This window comes from Danio rerio, chromosome 6 (assembly GCF_052040795.2).
Source record: "Danio rerio strain M-AB ecotype USA chromosome 6, GRCz13ab, whole genome shotgun sequence".
Taxonomy (NCBI): Eukaryota; Metazoa; Chordata; class Actinopteri; order Cypriniformes; family Danionidae; genus Danio; species Danio rerio.
The window spans coordinates 60,977,718-60,995,000 of NC_141026.1; the positions used below are offsets into that span (position 1 = coordinate 60,977,718).

The 17,283-nt window shown below is 42.6% G+C and overlaps 1 protein-coding gene and 1 long non-coding RNA gene across 9 annotated transcripts in view; one reads left to right on the forward strand and one right to left on the reverse strand.

The window, feature by feature from the left end:
- arhgap9 (Rho GTPase activating protein 9) overlaps positions 1–17,283 on the forward strand; it is a 99,964-nt gene that overhangs the window by 5,107 nt on the left and 77,574 nt on the right. The window lies entirely within an intron of this gene.
- Positions 762–3,200, reverse strand: LOC147843714 (uncharacterized). The gene is made up of 2 exons (XR_015494420.1): positions 2,564–3,200; positions 762–2,345 (listed from the first exon to the last, which is right to left on the reverse strand). It is a non-coding gene; the product is annotated as an uncharacterized LOC147843714 (long non-coding RNA).

Sequence of the window (17,283 nt, forward strand, 5' to 3'; positions counted from 1 at the left end):
ACACAAATTGCATGCACACACAAGCGCACACACACACACACACGCACACACACACACACACACACACACACACACACACACACACACACACACACAATTGCTCACACAAACACGTTACTCAAATTACACATGTACACACACACACACACACACACACACACACACACACACTCAGACATGCACCAAGACACACATAAATGCACACTCTCTCTCTCGCCCACAGACACACACTCTTACACATAAATGCACACACTCAGACACACACACACACACACACACACACACACACACATACACACACACACACACACACACACAAACACACACACATTACACACTCACACATGCACACACAAATAATACACAAATTGCATGCGCACACACACACACACACACAGACACACACACACACACACACACACACACACACACACACACACACACACACACACACACACAATTGCTCACACAAACACGTTACTCAAATTACACATGTACACACACACACACACACACACACACACACACACACATTACACATGCACACACAAATAATACACAAATTGCATGCACACACACACACACACACACACACACACAATTGCTCACACAAACACGTTACTCAAATTACACATGTACACACACACACACACACTCAGACATGTACCAAGACACACACATAAATGCACACTCTCTCTCTCTCGCCCACAGACACACACTCTTATACATAAATGCACACACTCAGACACAAAAACACACACTGGATGTTGGGGTGTTTATTTAGGCTAAGTGCAAAAGGCACACCTCGTTGGAATAAGCTAGTTGAGTGATTCCCGCCCATCACCGTTTGATTGGCAGAGACAACATAACTAAAGAGAGCGGCAAACAGTAGCGTGAGTGGCGGACAGTAGCTCATAACGCACATGGCAACATGTTTTGACGCGATCAATCATGAATCCGGTTCGAATCCAGCGTCTGATGAACACGTTCTTCTTTTTTCCCCCCACTACATATCAGATTTTGCCTACTCTTGATCATGAGGAAGACAAGTAGGAATCTAATAAGTGCGTATATTATGGAGGACTCGGATTCATAGAACTGGATTGGAGAGGTGTTATCCAAATCATATGCATTATAAGTTTATAGAAGTTATACATTAAAATACCCTTAAATATACATTTTTAGTACTGCTTTAGTGTACATGAACAAATATATTAAAATGTATTAATTTCCACTAGCTGTATTAGTATTTTTTTTTCAAAGTGTGTGTTAAATGCTTTAAAATACTTTAGATCTTTGTAGACTAGAAATTCATGTATACAATACAATACATTATAGATTAAATTTATTTAAAAATATAATATTACTCTTATTTTTTATTCAACTACAGGGGTGCGGCCAGGTAGGGGGCCTACAAGACAAAAATTTCCACTATTATCCACTATAACTTTCCACTATCGCGCCTTAAGCGAGCGAGCCAGGGCGTTTCCACTGTCACTTCCGGGGCCTAATCGAGCCAAAGCGGGGCTTTCCCAGGGCCAGCAGCCGGCCTTTTTCGGCCCGCCGAATACCTTGGGCCAAAGAGGGCCAGCTGGGGTTTGGGGGTGAAGGGAAAGGAGAGGCGGACACTAGTTTTACGATCGCACACGAGTACATGTGCCAAACAATAAATAAATAAGGGAAAGAAAACATCTAGCCTTATAGCCGGGGGTCTTTTTGCATATGATCGTTCTTATGTTTCCCTTTTAAATGTAAGGCTGTTGCATAAAATAATAAAATAATAAAGTTTTAATTTATAAGTGACTTTACTTTGCTGCTTCTTCCTTGATGTTTCAATAACGCATATAATTCTTTACACCATATTAAAGGCACAGCAGACAGTAAAGGTTTTCAAGAGTTTATGTCAAGTTTAAAAGGTGTGTTTGTGCGCGTTTAGATGCCTGTATGTGTGTGTGAGACTGAGCAAAAGAGCGCACCCTTCACAGCTCTGTTGATGCTGCGTTATTATATTGGATATAATAAAATCACATTAAATAAATGAACCAATATAAATTAAACAAAAACTAAACCAATGTATATACAATACATAAATCAAACCATTTTAAACAGTTTAAACTTCCATTTTTTAAAAGCCTCTCTGAAAAAAAGATATTAGACATTTTCTAAATACAATAAACACCGGAGAAGGTTTTAAAATATTATTTATTAAGTATTTGGATACGATGATATTAATCAATTCGTGCAAAAAGAGCATTTTTTGGGTGAGTGAAAGCAGAAACTAGGCTACATTTTTTCTGTCCTGTGCAGCGCTGCTTTATAAACGCATCAGGGAAAACCAACACAATCTCACGGCAATTCGTAACTTTTTCATTTAGTGGCTAATTCGTATGAATTCGTACGATCTAATTCGTACAATTTAGTACGATTTGCTTATCCCCCAATGACGGTTGGGGTTAGGGGTGGAGTCAGGTGCCACGCCTCCTTTTTAAAATCGTACCATTTCGTACGACTGAACTCGTACGAATTCGTACGAATTAGCCACCAAACTGGCAAAACGTAACACGAGATGTGTTCTGTGTCCTCAAACAACGTCGTAAAAGTTTAAAATGAAATTTTTAATACAAAATAGAATTAAAAATTAATAGAGAATAGCTGCTGAGCGCAACGAAATATAGGCTATATTTTTTTACTTGCTCTTATGTGCTGAAACATTTAACACTTTACTTAAAGGTTCAGGACACCCCGGAGAACTTTTTTTTTTATATTAACAGTGTGTTGATCATCAGTTAAGACAATGTTAGCACCTGTCAGCTGTAATTGTGGGGAAAACTGGATAATTTTGAGCTTTTGTCAGCTCATTTCAGCTTATGGGTTTAAAATGATTTTTGGGGCGGGATCAAAATCAGCGACGTAGTGCAGAACTGCAAGTGCAATGATGACGCGTCGGTTTCTCATTATTATTCTTAGCGGAGTTTTCTTATCCTATGAGAAGAGCCGGCTGCTTAATTATTCATGAGACCTGCCAGTGTCAAGCCCGAGCTGTGAGACACGGAAACCACGACACAGTATTTAGCCGTTCATGAAGGCTCATATGCGTTTGTTTCCATCATCCACGGGGTTTGTTGCATGTTTTCCCCCGCGATCTTGTCAGCGCCGATCATACAGCAAAGCTGTGTGTGTGTGTGTGTGTGTGTGTGCTACTAGCATTTTTGTCGGGAGAGCAGCACAAGAATTAGAGAATGGCGGACGCTGTCTTTTATCGGGAGTTCGTTCACATTCAGACACATCGCCGTGCTGCTGTGTTTGCCTAAATCCTCCAGATTACCAGCAGGGTTAATGGTTAAAATAGACTGGTCAGGAGACCTGCTGCACTGAGTCTGCTGGATACAGGGATTGAGGGAGAAGTCCTCATAGTGTTTACATGAACACACTTATCTTTATAATGATATAAATTGTGGTTGTCTGTATATGAACTTACGAATAACAAATGTAGCAGGACATTAAATCACTGTTCATTTCTTTGCATTTTAACTTTGTAAACTATAAACTCATGCGTCTTCTCTTTGTGTCTCATTTTGTGAGCTAACTGACAACAGCAGTTATTCGCTCCCCTTCTCCCCTGCTGGCCACGCCCACTCCTGCCCGATGCTCGCGGAGCTCCGCCCATTAATCATGCATCTTTTGAAAAAATTCTGAAGTAGACTTTAACCAAAAGAGGGGGGTGTCATGACCCTTTAAGATCACAGAATAATATGCAACATCCTTAAATAAAGGGGAATCACCTATTGAGTGTCATAAAGCCTACAAGGAAAAATTTATGTTTCAGGTCTCTCTGGAGCATTTGGGCTGAATGTTTGACAGTGTCTATCTAAATGAGGATGTTATAAAATACATTTTCTAGTTATTACCAGAGAATTTCTGTGGTTTTATATTATGGATGGTGCGCTCCCAGGGCCGGAGCAAGCTGAACTGCCGCTCCAGGCAAAGGACGGTCACACCACCCTCAGCCCTAAAGTGAAAATCGCCCTCTCTATTCTGCCGCCCTAGACGCGGATATAACTGAGGGCGCGGGTGGTGAGGGTAGTGTCGTGGATGCCGCCCTCTCTATTCTGCCATCCTAGACGCGGATATAACTGAGGGCGCGGGTGGTGAGGGTAGTGTCGAGGACACCGCCCTCTCTATTCTGCCGCCCTAGACGCGGATATAACTGAGGGCGTGGGTGGTGAGGGTAGTGTCGAGGACACCGCCCTCTCTATTCTGCCGCCCTAGACGCGGATATAACTGAGGGCGCGGGTGGTGAGGGTAGTGTCGAGGACACCGCCCTCTCTATTCTGCCATCCTAGACGCGGATATAACTGAGGGCGCGGGTGGTGAGGGTAGTGTCGAGGACACCGCCCTCTCTATTCTGCCGCCCTAGACGCGGATATAACTGAGGGCGTGGGTGGTGAGGGTAGTGTCGAGGACACCGCCCTCTCTATTCTGCCGTCCTAGACGCGGATATAACTGAGGGCGCGGGTGGTGAGGGTAGTGTCGAGGACACCGCCCTCTCTATTCTGCCATCCTAGACGCGGATATAACTGAGGGCGCGGGTGGTGAGGGTAGTGTCGAGAACACCGCCCTCTCTATTCTGCCATCCTAGATGCGGATATAACTGAGGGCGCGGGTGGTGAGGGTAGTGTCGAGGACACCGCCCTCTCTATTCTGCCATCCTAGATGCGGATATAACTGAGGGCGCGGGTGGTGAGGGTAGTGTCGAGGACACCGCCCTCTCTATTCTGCCGTCCTAGACGCGGATATAACTGAGGGCGCGGGTGGTGAGGGTAGTGTCGAGGACACCGCCCTCTCTATTCTGCCGTCCTAGACGCGGATATAACTGAGGGCGCGGGTGGTGAGGGTAGTGTCGAGGACACCGCCCTCTCTATTCTGCCGTCCTAGATGCGGATATAACTGAGGGCGTGGGTGGTGAGGGTAGTGTCGTGGATGCCGCCCTCTCTATTCTGCCATCCTAGATGCGGATATAACTGAGGGCGCGGGTGGTGAGGGTAGTGTCGTGGACGCCGCCCTCTCTATTCTGCCATCCTAGACGCGGATAAAACTGAGGGCGTGGGTGGTGAGGGTAGTGTCGTGGATGCCGCCCTCTATTCTGCCGCCCTAGACGCGGATATAACTGAGGGCGTGGGTGGTGAGGGTAGTGTCGTGGACGCTGCCCTCTATTCTACCGCCCTAGACGCGGATATAACTGAGGGCGCGGATGGTGAGGGTAGTGTCGTGGACGCTGCCCTCTATTCTGCCGTCCTAGAAGTGGATAAAACTGAGGGCGCGGGTGGTGCAGGTAGTGTCGTGGATGCCGCCCTCTCTATTCTGCCGTCCTAGACGAGAATAAAACTGAGGGCGCGGGTGGTGAGGGTAGTGTCGTGGACACCGCCCTCTATTCTGCCGTCCTAGACGCAGATATAACTGAGGGCGCGGGTGGTGAGGGTAGTGTCGTGGACGCCGCCCTCTCTATTCTGCTGTCCTAGACGAGGATATAACTAAGGGCGCGAGAGGTGAGGGTAGTGTCGTGGACGTCGCCCTGTCTATTCTGCCATCCTGGACGAGCATATAACTGAGGGCGCGGGTGGTGAGGGGAGTGTCGCTGACGCCGCCCTAGGAGCAGATATAACTGAGGGCGCGAGAGGTGAGGGTAGTGTCAGGGATTTAGGCAATAGGTTGCCTCTATGGACGCGCTGGCCCTGTGCGCTCCCTGCGCTGGCAAGACCACTCTATGTTTGATGCCAACAGTGAGTCGGCGAGTATATGAATATGATGAATGAAACACACAGGCCTGTACTGTACAGTAACGTGTCATTTGTTTGTTTCAGTTGTCATCATTTTAATAATTTCGTGATGATGCGGTGTGCTTTATCTGCCTGATTCCCGCTGAAGTGGGCCGGTTGTGTAAAGTTTGATTCAGGGGACGTTCTGGGGCGGGGTTTGCGTGACGGGCTAGGAAAAAAAAATGTACATTTAAATTTTTACAGGAAAGAAAAATATTTGTTTTACAACTATTGGTTTTGTTTTATTTTACAATAAAAACTTAATAATAAAATAAAGTTAATTCTGTTTAATTACTTTTTTTTAAATAAAAAAAACACTACAAAAAGTAGTGTTAAGAGAACCGTTAAAGTATAAACCGATAAGTGGTATCGATAAAAGTAGTAATACCGTTAAAACCTTAACGATACCCATCACTAGTCAGTACACTGCTTCAATCTTTCACGCTTGTACCTAAACCAGTTGTTGTGTAAACCTCAGATACTGTTGGTTGGTTTGCTGTTGGTTCTGCACCTTTTTACCAACCAAATTTGTTGACATTATTATAATGACACAGATCACTCTGCCTGTTCATGCCTGCAGGACAAGTGATTGACTGGTGGTCATTTGTGTGTAACTTTATTTATTTATGATTTGTTTATGGGTAAAACAAAGACCATGCGGGTCAGGTAGTTATAATGGCAGACTACAAATAATTAAATCGTTATGAATTAATGAATTATTCATAAACAATTAATTCACCGCTGCCATCGTCCATCGCAATGTTTCACATTACACATCGTACGATCCCAAATTGTTGACATCGCCCAACCCTAGCTGCAATCCATCACTGGGAAACACCCATACACTCTCATCCACACACTCATACGCTACGGACAATTTTAGCTCACCCAATTCCCCTATAGCGCATGCGTTTGGACTGTGGGAGAAACTGGAGCACCTGGAGGAAACCCACGGCAAAACGGGGAGAACATGCAAACTCCACACAGAAACAACTGACCCAGCCGAGGTCACAGCAAGACCTTCTTGCTGTGAGGCCACACCATTACCCACTGCACCGCCCTATATCTGTAGCCTTAAGGTGATTTTCAGCAATATTACTCCAGTTTTCGGTCTCTCGTGATCCCTCGAGAAATCAGAATAATCAATATAAACACACATTATACAGAGTTTACAGTTGTGTAATGATGATCAGTCAAGTCTGGGATTTCTGCTGCAGTTCTTCAGTTTGATATTATTATGAGAGAGACCCGTGTGTGTGTGTGTGTGTGTGTGTGTGGAGTGTTTGTGGTTGAAAGAGATAATATTAGGAGGTAAATAATGGAGCACATCCTCATTCCTAAGTCTATATTAGCTGATCAGTTGCAATTTGCAGTAGAGACACATACACACACGCACACACACACACACACACACACACACACACACACACACACACACACACTCTCTCTCTTTCTCGAAATGTGCACACAGTGTTTCTATATCTCTTTCTTTCTGACACACATACAAATCCAGAAATACACTTACCAATACAATAGACACACACACACACACACACACACACACACTCTCAAAGACACACAGCACACAAAAACCCTCTCAGACATACTTTACACACACTCTTTCTCTTTCTTACACTTATATACACACACACACACACACACACACATTCAGCTACACACACTCAAACATGCACACATACACTCTGAGACAAGCAAACATAGACACACACAGACACACACTCACACACACACACACACACACACACACAAACTCTTTCAAAGACACTTTGACTCACACATGCACGCACAAACACAAACTCGCGCACACACACACGCACCCACACACACACACAAACTTTTTCAGAGACACTCTGACTCACACATACACACACACTCACATGCATGCACACACACACACACACACAAATGCGCGCGCACACACACACACACACACACAAACACACACAAACAAACTCTTTCAGAGACACTCAGACATGCACACACACACAGACACAAACGCACACACATGCACGCACACACGCGTGCACACACACACATGCACGCACACACACAGAAACAAAAGAGACACTCTGACACACACATACACGCACACACACAAACGCACACACACATGCACGCACACACATGCATACACGCACACGCACACACACACTCACACACAGATAACAGAGCAGCTGATCAGTTTGCCTCAGTAAGATATCAATTGATTCATGCAGGACTCGTCTACGCAACTCAAAGTACACACTGCACAGTAGACAGTAGCACAGTTTGAACACACACACCCACGCACGCACACACACAATCATACACTGTTCTTGTAAATGAGGTTAATCAATTCTTTCAGCAGTCAAACACATGGTAATGAGCGGTTTTACAGTGACCGAACGACACAATGTCCCCTTGTGTGTGTGTGTGTGTGTGTGTGTGTATGTGTATAAACATCTCGCTGATTGGAGATCAGTTCATCTGAGCCAAAGACCAAAGCAAACCCTCTAATTATGAAGACAGTGAAAGTGAGTGTACAAATGTCCCAATCTTTGCATCACATCAAGCAACATCATCTTCCACCATTGACCAATCAGCAGTGCCGAAAGTGTACAGGTGCAATCCTATTGGCTGATTCTGACACTTGTCATGGTAACAGAGATCCAGAGCAACACGGCAACAGGGCAGAAAGAGTGAAGGGCAAAGTGGAGCTCAATGCCACATCGACAGCACACACGCAACACACACATAGACACACACACATCACACATGCAACACACACACACCACCAGTGAACACAAACTTTTCTGAGTGTAAAGATTATCCTTGTTTCACAACAAGCTGAAGAAATTGTTCTGCCAGAAATGAGAATTGGGTCATTATTAAACCTGTAGGAACACAAAAAGAGATATTTAACAGAATGTTCACACTGCTCTCTTGAATACACATGAATTGTGGTGTCGGGTTCTGTCATGTTTCTCTAGCACAAGAGGTGGGATGTAAAAACTGCCTTAACAACCATCCAGAACACCCTGGCAACCACTTATCAACTATGCAGAACACCTTAGAAATTTGTAGAAATGCTCTGGCAATCACCCTGGCAACTAGTTACTATCAGAATAGACACTTAAGTACCCTAGCAACCATCCAGAATTCTCTGAAAACCACCTAGCAACTATTCAGAACAACCACAAAACAACTAATTAGAACACCTCAGAAATGTAAAAGAGCACCCTAACAAGAAATAAGGTCGAAATTCCATAACAACCATCCAGAACACCCTGACAACCACTTATCAACTATCCAGAACACCTTAAAAACCAAAAAAAAGTGCCCTAGCAACTACACATAACAGCCTGGCAACCACTGAACAACTTATTAGAACATCTTAGAAATGTAAAAGAGCACCCTAGCAACAACACCCAAGAAAACTGCCTAGACACAAGGTTGAAATACCGTAACAACCATCCAGAACACCCTGGCAACCACCTATCAACTATACAGGACACATTAGAAAATTGTAGAAATGCTTTGGCAAGCTCTCAGAACACCCTGGCAACTAGTCACTATCAGATTAGACACTTAAGTCCCCTAGCAACCATTCTGAATGCTCTGACAACCACCTAGCAACTATTCAGAACACCTTACAAACCCCCCAAAAAATGCCCTAGCAACCACACATAACAGCTTGGCAACCACTAAACAACTTATTAGAACATCTTAGAAATGTAAAAGAGCACCCTAGCAACAACCGAGAACACCCAAGAAAACATCCTAGAAACAAGGTTGAAATATCATACCAACCATCCAGAAAACCCTGACAACCTCCTAGCAACTATTCAGAACACCTTACAAACCTAAAAAAGTGCCCTAACTACTCACATGTAACAGCCTGGCAACCCCCAAACATCTAATTAGAACACCTTAGAAATATAAAAGAGCACCCTAGCAACAACACATAAGAAAACTGCCTAGAAACAAGGTTAAAATACCATAACATACTATCTAGAACACCCTGGCAACCACCTATCAAACAGGACACATTAGAAAATGTAGAAATGCTCTGGCAAGCTCTCAGAACACCCTAGCAACTAGTCACTATCAGATTAGACACTTAAGTACCCTAGCAACCATCCAGAATGCTCTGACAGTCATGTACAACTATTCAGAACACCTTACAAACCTAAAAAAGTGGCCTAGCAACCCCGCATAACAGCCTAGCAACCACCGAACAACTAATTAGAACACCTTAGAAATATAAACGAGCACCCTAGCAACAACACCCAAGACTGCCTAGCAACCAGTCAAAACAATGTTAGAAACTTAATTGCCCTAACAACCACCTAGCAACTATTGAAGGCACATTAAAAACATAAAACTCTCCCTAGCAACCATTCAGAACAGCCTGACAACCACTTTTTTATATTTTATATTTAGTAGAATATAAGAGCACCCTATCATTCAGAATACCTTAGAAAACTGCCTAGAAACCTTGTAGCAACCAGCTAGCAACTACTTGGAGCAACTTAGAATAATAAAAAAGCAACCTAGCGACCAAAAACACCCCACAAAAAAAAAAAAAACTGAAAAGTCCCACCTAACAATTATTCAGAATACCTTAATATAAAAAAAAATTAAATGAAGCCTAGCATCCACACAGAACAACCCGACAACCACATAGCAATTTCTTAAAACACCTAAGAAACCTAAAAAAGGACCCTAGCAACCACCCAGAAATATCCTGGCAACAATCCAAAGCTCGCTGGTAAGCAGCCTGGAATAATTCAGACTTTGCTCTATCAAAGTGAATTCAGGATGAAATGGTGTGGCGTTATTTGAATGATGAGACACTGTAGATGTGTGTGTGTGTGTGTGTGTGTGTGTGTGTGCGTTCATGCTTTCAGACGGTCTCTCTCATTCTTCATCTGAGGTCAGCTGTGAGATCGGTGACCTTCACTCTTGGCACAGATGGAGCTTACAGCAGATTTGAGCCTCTCTGTAGGAAATCACTTGTTTTTGGCACAATATGTGTGTGTGTGTGTGTGTGTGTGTGCGTATGTGTGTGTGTGTGTTCACTGTCCTCTCCACAGCGTCTGTGAAGGCCTGAAGGTGTGTGTTTCTGCTCTTCAACATACAGTACTGTATCTGCTTGATTTGACCAATCACAATCACTTTAGAAATGTAAATACCCTAGCAACCATCCAGAATTCCTTAGCAACAACCTAGCAACTATTCAGAACATACTAAAAATGTAAAAAAAAGTATCATAGCAACCACATAGAACTGCCTGACAACCACTTGGCAACTACTGAGAACACCTTAGAAACAAAAAGCATGTTAGAAACGACCCACAACACCTCTGAAAGCACTCAAATCTCCCTAGAAACATTGTAAAAATCTCCTCACACAATCATGTTAAACACAATGTCAATTATTCACACCTTAGAAATATTGTAGAAAAGTTCTGGCAATCACACAGAACATCCTGGCATCCAGTCACAACCACATTACCTAACAATTATTCAGAATACCTTGGAACCAAAAAACCAACCCAGCAACAATTTAGAACAGCCTGTCAAACTAAGTAGAACACCTTAAATATATAAGAAGCACCCTAGAAACCACCTAGAACACCCTGACAACCAGTCACAACCGCTTTAAAAAACAACCGAAATGCCCATAAAATTTAAAAAGCAGCCTAGCAACCACACAGAACAGCATGACAATCCCCTAGCAACTACTTATATAGAAAGCACCATAGCAACTACCTAGCAACTACTACTTACACCCTGGTAACTAGTCACAACCACTTTAGAAACTATGCGGAATACCCTCACAACTTTTCAGAACACCATAAACATTTAAAGAGCTCCTTAGCAACCACACAGAAAAGCCTGACAACCCCCTTGCAACTACATGGAACTCCTTGGAAACACAAAATAGCACACTAGCAACCACCTAGAACACCCTGGCAACCAGTCACAACCCCTTTAAAAAATCTAGAATGCCCTGGAAACCACCTAGCAACTTTTCAGAACACCATAACATTTAAAAAGCAGCCTAGCAACCACACAGAACAGCCTGACAACCACCAAGAGCACTTTAAAAACATAAAAAGCACCATAGCAACCACCTAGAACACCCTGGCAACCAGTCACAGCCCCTTTAAAAAATCTGGAATGCCCTGGAAACCACCTAGCAACTTTTCAGAACACCATAACATTTATAAAAATAGCCTAGCAACCACACAGAATACCCTGACAACCACCTAGAGCACTTTAAAAACATAAAAAGTACCATAGCAACCACCTAGTACACCCTGGCAACCAGTCACAACCCCTTTAAAAAATCTGGAATGCCCTGGAAACCACCTAGCAACTTTTCAGAACACCATAACATTTAAAAGGCAGCCTAGCAACCACACAGAACAGCCTGACAACCACCTAGAGCACTTTAAAAACATAAAAAGCACCATAGCAACCACCTAGTACACCCTGGCAACCAGTCACAACCCCTTTAAAAAATCTGGAATGCCCTGGAAACCACCTAGCAACTTTTCAGAACACCATAACATTAAAAAAGCAGCCTAGCAACCACACAGAACAGGCTAACAACCACCTGGAAACAACCTAGAGCACTTTAAAAACATAAAAAACACCATAGCAACCACCTAGTACACCCTGGCAACCAGTGAAAATCACCTTAAAAGCACCCTGGTAACCAAACCACCCCACAATACTCCAGTGTTTGCTGAATGCTGAACGACTGAGGGATTAAAGGTGTTTTCTGGTGTGTTCAGGCTGGTGTTTCTGGAGCCTCAGCGAGTCAGTTGGACTGTAAGTGCATGCGGTTTCCTGTTCTTTGCACGTCGCTTTTTCATCTCCTTATTTCACACAAAAACATTTACTCATGCAATCACACAGAAAGAGACTCAGAAGCGCATTACTCATCTAAATGTAGAAAGACCACAAACACATACAAGGAGCATCAGAGAAAAATGAGACCCAAGAACATCGTTTAAACCTAAAATAAAAACTTCTTTGATTGCTCATAAAGTCCTGTAGACTGGATTTTAAGTAAACGCATGTGAGGTTTACACTCTCCTCTGATCTCTGACATGTGAAATGATGATTATAATGTTCCGGATAAAGCAGAAAGAGCTGTTCTCTGCATTTATCTCAGTGTATTATGTAAAGGAAAAAAAGATTAATTCAAGCTGTGGTCTTCAGAACAATGACAGGAAATGTAGAATATAAGTGTTTGGCTGGTGGTCTCAGGCTTTCGGAGCCAGTGCTGCATTAAGGCTCGTTCAGAATCCTGCTTTATAAGTATAGTGAGGATTATTAGAACATGCTGAGGATTATCAGTAAAACCGGCACACACACATACAAATGCACATGCACAAACATGCATACTCACACACACACACACACGTGCACACAAATATGCACAATCACATGCACACACACATGCACATATAAACACACAGACATGCATACTAACACAAACACCCAGAAAATTGCACATGCACACAGACATGAATACTCACACACACACATCGGGCAGCCACAGGACCACAACACCAGTGCTTCACCACACACCAGCTATAGGTGGAGTGGAGAGACAGTGATAGAACCAATTCAGTGGATGGCGATGATAGGGAAACCATGCGGGTGAGGGCTGATGGAGGGAGTTTGGCATCAGGGTTACACCCCTACTCTTTAGCAGAAGTGCCATGGGGTTATTAATGAGCACGGAGAGTCAGGAGCTCAGTTTAACATCTCATCTGAAAGACGGCGCTCACTGACAGTATAGTGTCCCCTTCACTACACTGGGGCATTAGGACTCACACAGACTGCAGGTTGAGCGCCCCCTGCTGGCCTCACTAACACCACTGCCAACAGCAGCCTAGTGTTCCCATGTGCTCTCCCATCCACACACTGACCAGCCTCAGCCCTGCTCATCTTCAGTGAGGGACCAGTCTTGGGCTGCAGGGTGATATGGCCGTGGTCATGCCATGGTTTTGTCTGTTCGGCGCAGAATTGTGAAAAAATAATACATAGGTTAGTCTATGCTCCATTCAGCCAGTTTAGCTTCTGTCAGCTTTACGTTTTTGACTCTTTGGCCACATCTAGTGTCTGAATAATGCACAGGTTAGTGTATACTCCATCAGCTGTCTTCATGACTGTCAGTTTTGTGTTTAATTAAAGAATTCAACTTTAATTTAATTTAAAAAAATCAACTTTTATGGCTCAGAAAAAAGTTTTGTGTCTAGTTGTTTTGTTTTGTGGCAAATGGCTGTGTAATAAGCTGGGTAAAGTACATTCAGACAGTTTTTTTATTCAAAGAATAAAGCCTTTAGTCCTATACAGCAGTGCTTGGCTTCATATTGGGTTGCTGATAAACCTGTCGGATTAAGGCCCAATCCCAATTCTATTTTTGTACCCCTCTTCCCCTTGGCCCTTAAATCAGAGTGTGAAGGGGAAGGGATTCAAAGTTTACCCCTTAGAATTGGGACATCACTACAGCACCTGCACTTTTATATTTCAAAGTGTTTTCACCACTAAACAAAGCAAAAGCACAGACCAGTCTTACATTTAAGAGCGAGGAGCGGCCCCTGGTGGTTCGGCGGTATGGATTGCGCATAGGGAGGATCGGCTCTTAAATGTTTATTTACCTCTCTTCAGTGAAACACTGAAAATATGGGAGAAATACGGGAAATACCTTTACAGGATGATAGCGGGATAACGGTGGGATTCCGTTTCCTTTTCATTACAGGTGCCGTCACCCCTTCAAATGCAATCCTCAAAACTATCTATAGCAATGCGTGACTGTCAGCTGACGCACTCCATAGTAATAAATAGATGCTGTTTCCTAAACGGATTCTGTACTTATGATTTAAGGCGGAGCAAAAGTCTGGGTTGGGTGCGTGTTTAAACACATATACACATAACTATTAATAATAATATCTAAAGATGTCGATCTTGGTGGGGTTTTCTTTTTTTTAAACAACTAATTTTATCCTAAATGAGCATAAAAAGTCATTTAACCATTTATTTACATACATATTTTCACATCCCAATGTTGTCAGGTATGATCATATGGCATTGTAAGCTCTTACTTCATATGAGATCAGACGATGGCGACTGCTGGAGTTATTCCAGTTGTGCTTTTTTTTTGGTAATTATATGCAGGAAATCACTGAAGGCATATATTATGTTATCAAAACGATATAATGTGGCAATAAGACCATAACTGTACTGTGTCATATTTAATTCAATTCAATTTCAATTCAGCTTTATTTGTATAGCGCTTTTACAATGTAGATTGTGTCAAAGCAGCTTCACATAAATGCTCATAGTAACTGGAACAGTGTAGTTCAGTTTTTAGTGTTTAAGTTCAGTTCAGTTCAGTTTAGCTCAGTTCAGTGTGATTTAATCATTACTGAGAGTTCAAACACTGAAGAGCAAATTCATCGATGCGTAGCTCTACCAATCCTGAACCATGCGAGGCAGTGGCGACAGCGGAGAAGGAAAAAAACTTCACCTGATGAGAGTGAAGAAAAAAAAACCTTAAGAGAACCAGACTCAGTTGGGCACGACCATTTTAATTTCTCCGCTGGCCAAAAGTCTTGTGCAGAGCTTCAGTCGCCGCGGTGGAGGCTGGAAGATGGCCTCAAGGAAGACTCGTCTGTATTCATCAATATAAACACACCAAAACAGCATTAACATTACAGCAGACACTGTAAAAACCTTTTGTTTTTTAAGGAAAAACTGACTTAATTTTGGCAGATTATTTTTATAAACAAGACTATATGTTTTGCTTGTCTAAAAAAATCTTTTTGATTTAGGAATGTTTAGGTTTTTGGACTGGAAACAAGACAAAAACTCTAAGTAAGAAAGCATTTTTGCAGTGCATGCCCCTTATGTCATGCATTTCTTGTGTTAATTTGTTTACTCAGGCCATCTCTACATAGTACTTGGATTATTCTAATGGTATATAAGGGCCTACTCACACTATGCCATCCGTAACGTGCCCAGGCTGGTTTACCGGATCGTTTGAGAAGTGTGAGTGCGCTGAATCGGGCTCAAGCACGGTTCACTTGGCCGGCCCTGGCCCGGTTGGAAGAGGTGTGCCTGAGCGCGGATCACTTTTGGCGTGGTACACTTGTGTGTGAGTGCAAAACGCGCCAAAGCCCAAAACTGAAAGCGAGACGTGACTTTTAAGTGGTTATATATGGATTTATTAATCATTCTTACTGTTCAGTGAACGCAAATCACTGAACGCAAAGTGATCTGCTGTAGTTTATTAAAGACGCAAACTCCTCACTGCACATCATCTGCACCTTCAGCAGACCTCCTCATTCCTGCAGCAGGAGAGCTTTATGATTGTTTATGAGTGCCAAAGGTGGCGGATCTGTCCGGTGAAATATCTGACTGCGTGTCCCCGCATCCCTAAGGACTGTTTGGCGAAATATTTGACTGCATGTCACTGCATATCAAACCACTGAAAGGATATAACTAGAGAAATCTCCACTGTGCTACTGGGTGAGAGCGTATGGCAAGCCGTTTTAGCATTTAAACCTTGTTCTGACTATCCATAAATATATTTAGATATATCTCTAATTATATTTTGACTTGTCATAATTGTAATTCGACTAGTCAGATTGGAGATATCTGCAAATATATTATGACTGAGTAGTCATATTCCTCCATTGACTTCCATTGAAAAATATTTGCAGATATCTCTAAATAAGTTTTGACTAGTCACAATTGTAATTAGATATATCTCCAAATGAATTTCGACTAGTCAAAAATCCAATTCAAGATATCTACAACTTTAATTCAACTATTAGTAAATTAATTAGAGATATCTTCAAATATATTTGTAAATATCTCTAAATATGACGAATTAAAGACATCTCTAAATGTATTATGACTAGTAAAAACTCAGTTAGAGATATCTCTAATTACAATTGTGACTAGTCAAAACTCATTTAGAGATATCTGCAAATGTTTTTCAATGGAAGTCAATGGAGGAATATGACTAGTCATAATATATTTGCAGATATCTCCAATCTGATTTCGTACAGTTGTAATTGCACATATCTCTAATTTTCATTCTGAGTAGTGGAATTATAATTATGACTAGTCAAAATATAATTAGAGATATCTCTAAATATATTTATGGAGTCAGAACAAAGATTTAAATGCTAAAAAGGCTTGCCATAGAGAGCGCTTCTCACTGAACAGCGCAGCAGCGATGACGAAAGCGTGCCGAGGCCTGATATGGTGTGAGCGCGGGCCGTCGGGGGAGATGGGAGGGGGGACAAGCGTGCTTTGGCCCGGTTCGAGGCAACTGTACCTAGTGTGAGTACGGCCTAAGTCTACAAGCAGATTATACACATTCAATTTGATTATATAGGTTAACTTCGCACTTTAAAGAGTAAAATATCCACTTC